The following is an 8,241-nucleotide window of genomic DNA, read 5'->3' as shown; positions in this document are numbered from 1 at the left end:
CCAAAAAGTATCATAACACCCACTTAGATTTTCTAAAGCAGTGCTATACAAAGTGTGCTTGTGGAATTATATGCCAAAATACAGATTCCTAGGCCTCACCTTCAAATTCTGTTTCGGCATGTCCCAAGTGGGGTCCAGGAACCTGCGCATTTCCACTCACAAATGCTCGCAAACGACTGGCCTACAGGGACCTTCACTACGAACACCAATTGTTGTACTATGCTGTAACATCATGACCTCAGGGATTAGTGAGACCTTCAAACTATCTGCCTCCACATTACGGAGCTGTGTAATCCTCAGGTTTTGAGTTCTTACAACACCCCTATTTTCTACATACTTCCTCATCATTAGCTGTCCCTTCTCCCTCACCTGTGTCTCTTCTTAGAACACACTCTTGCCCCATCTCAATACAGTCTCAAGAGACCAGAACTCTGTGTAGACGGAGTATAAAATGGCTCTGCAGGAAGGCGTGAGAAGAGTGATTAAGCTGCAACATGTACTTAACCAACAGTCCTTGTGATGGCTGTTGCGGCTGCTCAGAGCCTTCTTTTTTGGTCCATTTGCTAATCCTGTCTGTGCCATGCTCCACACTGTCTAGTACCTTAGACGAGCGAACATATTTGTTGGATGATGAACGAACAGGTGAGGTGTAGTCTCGTGATCGCTTACCACGCAGGCTTTGAGTCTGGGAAAAACCCGAACATCGTTGCTACTTACACAAACAAACTGAATGTCATCTTCATTTTCATCGGTTGTGGACTCAGTCGCCTCAGGCCCAGCTGGAGGAACGGATTCTATTATCTACAAAAATAAGCTAAAACCCTCCAGACAGCGCAAACGAGTTACCAGCCGCTCGGGATTCCCGCGTCTGCTCAAGACCGAGGGGTGCAGGCTCACCACTGAAGCGCAGGCCTGTGGTTCGAGCCTTGGCACACAAACCCTTCGGGCTCGCGCGCGCACCGCCGATTCCCCGGTTTCCCATTTCTCCGACGGTCCGACTGACAGCACAGCCGCTCCTGCCGTCCTGTCCCTGCAGCGGGCGCTGTCCCCGGCGTCCCCGCGGGTGAGAGCCACCACCCCGAGCTCCGCTCCCGCCCAGTGCTGCTTCGCTCCGGGGTGACTCGGCCCTGGGTGAGCGCCTGACCGCCCGCCGGTGTCAAGGGGTGAAGAGCCACTTCAGCTGGTGGAGTGGCCAATTCTGCCGTGACCTCTCCGGCAGCGTTTCCACGGCCCCCACCTTCCCACCCACCTGCACCGTGCAGGACGCTGGGAGTTGTGGTTCTCTGTGCGGGGAGGTCGCTTGGGGTGCACGCGAAGACTGGAGTAGCGTGTTTTTTTTTGTTTCGTTTTTTTTAGGCTGTAATTCTACTAAAAAAGAGTAATAGAAGAACTTTTTCTTTCAGTCTCTTATTTTTTATAGCCAAATATTGGTATAGATCAGCGATCTTCAACTGGTGTGCAGCAAGAATTTCTAAAACATGCAATTGTCTGACAGTCGGGGGCACTGACCTTTTTCCCTTTAGATTGTCAAATAAAAAAATGACAATAGCCAATATGACAATAGCCATTCAGTGTGAATGATTCAAAATTATATGTATTTTTTGTCAGATTGGTAATATATATATAATTTTGCCAATCTGACAAAAATGCATGTAATATATATAAATATATAATACATAAAAACACGTATATATATAAAATTTTGCTGAGCTGCAGAGTGTTAGTAATTTGTTTATGTGTGCCATGAGATGAAAAAGGTTGAAAATTGCTGGTCTAGATATTAGATTAATGATGTTAAAATGCTTTTTCTTGGTTTGCTCAGACATTGCCTTACCAAAATAGTGGCCAGCCTTTTTATCCCCAATATTCACAAACAACTGTGAAGAGATAAAATGAATGAAAGCAAATGTTAACTGAGCATTCTTTTAAAACTTTTTCTGGCCCTGGCTGGAGTAGCTCAGTGGATTGAGTGTGGGCTGCAAACCAAAGTGCCACACATTTGATTCCCAGTCAGGGTACATGTCTGGGTTGCAGGCCATGACCCCCAGCAACTGCACATTGATGTTTCTCTCTCTCCCTCCTTCCCTCTCTAAAAAATAAATAAATAAAATCTTAAAAAAACTTTTTCTACTTGCCCTACCAGCCTAAGGTCATTTGTAGTCTCACAAATCTGTAGTACCCCCAAATCACCTTAATGATTTTGGGCCAAGCCTATGATGAGTGAGATCATACAACAAAGGAATAATTTTATTAGAAGATTTTAAGGAAGGGTAAAGGTAGGTGAAATTTAAGGGAAACGGTGTTTGGGTAGGCTCAAAGCTAATCAAGGCTGCATGAGTTCAAATCAGGTTTAGACTGCCATGTGGACCTAGGGTCCTGTTAACTTGGAGGCTACAAAGTAACATAGATTCTAAATGCTGCGCCTACAAATTCCTTAGATGTAGCCCTGAGCTGGGTTTAGAATATGAAGCTGGTTCTCTGTGTCAAAGTGACTGGCCAAGGGAGAGATATTTCACTGTTACTGATACATTTTTGAACAATAAAGTGTCTGATACTTTATGACCTCAGAGAACAAAGTTTCATATTGAGTATGACAACAGTAGTCTCCAAAGTCACCTTGACTCTACAGTAGTTCTTGAAGAGTAATATTGTCTTAATTTTTCAGCTCACTTTATTTCTGTTATTTGAGCCCAGCAGATATTTACCTTTTCAGAGGCTGTTTTTTGCTGGTCTAAATGAAAATGGGGCATGTGATTGATTATTTATGTTAAATGGAGGTCCTTTATTGGTTTGAGGAAATTTCCTTTGAGTCCTAATTTTCTAAGCATTGTGTGTGTGTGTGTATGTGTGTGTGTGTTTAAACAGGAATATACATTAGGCTCTCTGGCTGACTCCTAAAGGGACAGGCAGGTGGAGTAGGGGGTGAAATTTCAGACACACTACAAGCCCCACTACCTGGCACAGGGATACACAGCCCCTGCCTCTGGGGCTCACATGAAGCTCCAGGCAAACCTCAGTTCAGAAATAGGTTTCCAGCAGCTGGCAAAGAAACTTTACCCCCACCCTCTAGCACTGGAGTGAAGCTAAGAATTCTGCTTATGGGCCTCAGTAGAAACAGAAAGTGGTCTATTCGGAAAGTTGTTTTTCACAAAACATCTCCTGACCAAACACTGTTCTCAGCACTATTAAGATAGGTGGAGAAGATGCATCCAACTGCTCCCTTAGTTTTCAGGTTTGGGACTTCCCAGGACATAATGACTTTTTTGACTCCACATTTGACTATGACATGATCTTTGGGGAAACAGGGACACTGATATGTGTTATCGAATCCCAGGATGATTGGCCATGGAAGGCCTAGCCAGCCTCTGCCTCACAGCAAACAGGGCTTACCAAGTGAACAGAGACAAAAACTTGAGGTGCATATTCATAAAGTCTTTGGTCTGTTTGATGACCACAAAATGGAAACCTAAAGAGACAGTCAACAGAGAGTAAACAATGACCTTGGAGATGCTGAATTAGAGAAAAAAGAAATCTCCTTAGCTTTTACCTGACAAGAATGTATGATCATCTAATATTGGAAGCTTTTAGCAAATGGTTCAGATATTGATTACCCATCTCCCAACCCAGGAGAATTTGCTGAACTTCTTTATGTCAAATTTTGGAATTGAAACGGCATTTCTGTTTGTGGTCAGTAAAATTTATGTTGTAACTGATAGCACCCCAGTAGATGCAAACCTATGAGCTCTGTTGACATCTCTTGCATTCATGGTCTCAAAGAAGGTGGAGCAGGAACCCCCTACAAAGAATCAATAGCCATTATGAAGCTGAATATTACAACAGGCCTTTATTTAAAAGAAGTGATAGTGTTTCTTGCTGTGGCAGGTATGGCTTAGTGAACTGAGGGTCTGCCTGAGAACTGAAAACTCACTGGTTCAATTCTGGTCAGGGCACACGCCTAGGTTGTGGGCCAGGTCCCTGAATAGGGCTGTGCAAGACGCAACTGATCAATATTTCTCTCCCACACACTGATGTTTCTCTCCCTCTTTTCCTCCCTCCCATCCCCTATCTCTAAAAATAAATAAATACAAGGAAGGACCCCTCCTAAAAATGGAATTATCTTCTAGAGGGCAGGCCTCTTGTAGTATAGGCTCCCCTCACTAGGTGAGTGTTCCAGGAACCCATCTGTATCAGTGTACCAGCTGGCATTGTTGTGAGAGGCTATGTTTGGCTTCACTGATTTTTTTAAAAGACTCATTTAGTGCATTTGCCCATTTCATGATGGGTGATTTATGAGCACACCTTGCCTGCACCATGCTGAGTGTTCAGCAGTTTTTGACCAAAAAATGGCATGACCTTCATACCCCATCCTTCCCATTCAGCCAATCTGCCAAGCAACTTTTTTTTATTGTTTAGCCAATGAAAAAAGTCATCAAAGGGCAACATTTTGCCAATGTGGAAGAGATGAGACAAAAAAAAAAAAAAAAAAAAAACGGCAGAAGCACTAAAAGGCACCAAAATCAACTACTTGAAAAGCTGTTTTGAGCAGTGGGAAAATGTCTTGATAGGTGTCTCCATCAAATGGAGAGAACTTTGAAGGTGCCTGAAGTTTTAACATATAAAAATAAATACACATTTTTTTGTAAATAAATTCCTTTTTGGCTCTCCCCTCATAAATTCTTGACAAAAATCTTTAAACAAATAAATAAAAATAAAAGAAGTGATGATATTTCTGACTCTCGTTTGCTTTGTCAGAAGAGAAAGTTTTGAAAGAAAAGGGCTTATTGATTATAATTTTCATTACTTCTGGAAGACCATCATGAAGTTTTGAGGTGAGAATGAAAGTGGTGAAATCTCAAAAAAACCAAAACAAAACCAGGAGCCAACTCGAATGGGACGGCTGCAGGTGAGGTTTGTGGATCATCTTTTGAAATCAGATCGTTTTTGATGAGGCCAATGGGGTGTTCTACTAAAGAAAGAGGAAGAAGGACCTTGGGACCCTTTTTGACTTCCTGTTTACTTGAACGATAATTATTGAGGAGGTTTTGAAATCAGTTATAATTGTGGCTTTGTCTATTTCTCCTTATCTATTTCCATTAGTTTTTGTTTCATGTGTCCTAAAAGCTCTGTTACTTGGTACTTAATCTTTAGGAGTGTACTGTGGATGAATTGTCCCTTTTTCCATTATGAAATAGCCCTCTTTATCCCTGGTAATGTTTTTTGCTTTGAAATCTATCCTGAGCTTTAGGGCCCTGAGTTCAGTCTAAATATTTTAATTTGGTCTTGGGTTTCAAGGGACCGCCTGAGGGTAGTCAGGCCAAGCAGTCCTGCTTGTCCACAGCACTGACTGATACTCTCACCTACTGTGCACTACATTTCACACAGTGTGTTCTAGGAGAAAAATACAGGAGTTTGGGCTCTGGCTAGTGTGGCTCAGTTGGTTGGAGCGTCATCTTGCAGCTGAAATGTTGTGAGTTTTATTTCCCATAGCATGCCTAAGTGGCTGGTTTGATCCAGGTCAGGGCCCAGGCGTGGGTGATGCCCCATCCGGACATCTGGACGTGTACAGGCCCCAGGCAGGGTGCATACTGTAGGCAACCCTTCAGTGCTTCTCTCTCACGGAGGTTTCTCTCTCTCCTTTCCTGTCTCCCTTCCTCTCTGTCTAAAAAAGCAATGAAAAAAATGTCCTCAGGTGAAGATAATTTTTTTTTAATATTTAAAAAATGCAGGAGTTTGGGTAATCATCTGCTGTTTCGTAGTTAGACAAGAAAGGTAGGCTCAGTATCCAGTTTAACACACAGGTCTTCTAGTAAGTTTGGGAAAAGCAGCGCCTGGGCACTTAACTTCTCCTGGATTAATGTCCACATCTGTAAAATGAGGAAATACACCCCATGATCTCTTCTGGCTTTTAACAACTTAAGTTAACAAGGAAAGACATGAATGGATTTTTTTATAAGAGAAGTAATATGAATGCCCCATTAAACACCCATCAATAGGGAAGTGCAAACTAGTAAATAATGAGATAGCTACCAGTCACACCCCCCCCCCCATTATATTAAGAGACCAAGAGAGGAATAAAATGAACTTGCCTACTATCACTACTATTATTTAACTTGTTTTGGAAATTGTAAGCAATACAATGAAATAAGAGAAAGTAGCAAAAAAAATTTTAAGGGAGACAAACTATCATTATTTGAAGAATTTCTTTTGGCTAGAAAAAAACAAGAGAAAAAAGAAAAGAGTAGGGTTGATGCTTAAAATATATAGTAAACTATGTACATGCTTTAAAAAGAAAGTCAAACACTAATTTTTCTATGTAGCAATGATCAATTACATAGGAACAATAAAAATAAAATAGGTATTAAAATAAAAAATGTGCAGGAGCTATACAAAAAAGGTAATTGTTTACTGGGGAATGAAAACACCATAATATAACTTTGACCTTGTTGCTATAGCAGCAACAGTGGCTGCAACTCTCCAGTGAGAACATGCAGGTAGCCCTACTTATATTTTCCTTACCTAAAAAATCAAATAAAGCAACAAGGAGAAATAAAATAACAACAAAACACCCTACCCTACTATTTTTAGCAAAATAAGCAACTGATAGAATTAGCAGAATCCAAATACCTTCAAAAGTAGCTAAACGAAGTTAAATTGGGAAGAAAATACAAGGAGAATGTCTAGGCGCCTCATGAGTGGCAAATATCAGACAGTATCAGCAGAAGTATACATCTGGAAATGGAAAAACTCATCCAGAAATGCAAAATCTATAACCTATTAATCTAGCAGCTGAGGGGGAGGCAAGCTTCAGCAGGAATCACAGGGTTGGGATGCAGAGAAAAGACGCAGAGAGTACCTGGAGGGCTCCCAGCCCCAGATCTCAGAAAGACCCTGTGAAATCCTGGTCCCTGCAAGGGAAGGGCTCATCTGGAAGTGCAGGGACCCGCTCCTCTTCTTCTTCTTCCTCTTCTTCTTCTTCCTCTTCTTCCTCTTCTTCCTCTTCTTCTTCTCCTTCTTCTCCTTCTGCTCCTTCTTCTTCTTCTTCTTCTTCTTCTTCTTCTTCTTCTTCTTCTTCTTCGGACCTGGGGATGCAGAGCTGCTGACAGAAATCTGCCGGGGTCCAGCCTCGGCGGGATCTCGGGGTCCCCGAAGGATACACGGCTAAGGCGAAGAGACTGAATCGAGACACTGCGTCGGGTGCCAGAGGACAGCCAGGCTTTTTGGGCCTGCCTGACTCACTGAGAAAAATCAATCTTTATTTTTATAGGGAGGTTATACAACATTCAATGCATAGTATGATTATTAAAACAGAAATGGTTACCACAGAAATAATTTCTAAAAACACAGAATATTTTACAGATTAATCATGTTAAACAAAGAAATAACCAAAAAGTACAGGAAGTCCCACAGATCAATCATATTAAACAAAGGTTATTTTGACTAAGAGGGTCATTAATCAGTTAGGTAATGAAGCTATACAGGCACAAACTTTCAGGTGCCAATTAATAACTAGGTATCTATTAAAAATTTAGGAATTGACCTAAATTAAAAGGGTGCAAGGGATGATTTGTAGGTATATAAAAATCAACTATTATCCATTGAGATTAAATTTGTCTGGATTAGGTAACTGGATTTTTGCCTAGGTTTTTTGATTTATACATGTTGGGGGTCATGTTTTGTATTCGTTTCCATGTATTGAGATTATTATTCTTAACTAGAACTCCTTGTTTCTATACACTCCTGTTCAGGGTATGGGAGATGTAGTGGCTCTAATAAATCTTAAGTTTCAGGTGGTGAAGCCCTAAGAAATATTCCTAGCAACATCTTCCTTCAGCATTCTGGCAGTTGGTCTGCCCATAGTTTAATTTTGTCCTTAACTTCCCAGGTGAGGGAAACAGACAACATTAGGGTAGCTAGGGGTCTCTAGTCTGTGGTCAACAAGTCATTTGGCGCAGAATCAGAGGCATCATGCAAAGTTTTTTGTTGAGATTTTTTTTGTCCAAAAATCTCACCACCTGATGTTAATAGGGACAGGCATACGGGAAGAGATAGGAGACCCGGCCGCAGCCGCTTCTGCTGGCAGACACGTCTCACCCGACCTGACTGTGTCAAAAGGTCAGCTGTTTGTCGGCTCCCGACAGAAATCCTTCCAGACTTAGCCTGGGTCAGAGAAAAGAGGCGGCAGAGCTACACGAAAATTTCTCAGAGGAGCCATGCCGGCCTGAATCAGTGGTATGACAGAAA

General features: G+C 41.8%; 1 pseudogene; it reads left to right on the top strand.

Moving 5' to 3' along the window:
• Window positions 1-494: 494 nt before the first annotated feature.
• LOC114495005 lies at window positions 495-4,833 on the top strand (annotated as a pseudogene).
• Window positions 4,834-8,241: the final 3,408 nt, after the last annotated feature.

This window comes from Phyllostomus discolor, chromosome 4, assembly GCF_004126475.2.
Source record: "Phyllostomus discolor isolate MPI-MPIP mPhyDis1 chromosome 4, mPhyDis1.pri.v3, whole genome shotgun sequence".
NCBI classification, from domain to species: Eukaryota; Metazoa; Chordata; class Mammalia; order Chiroptera; family Phyllostomidae; genus Phyllostomus; species Phyllostomus discolor.
This window is presented reverse-complemented; position numbering and strand designations above follow the sequence as displayed.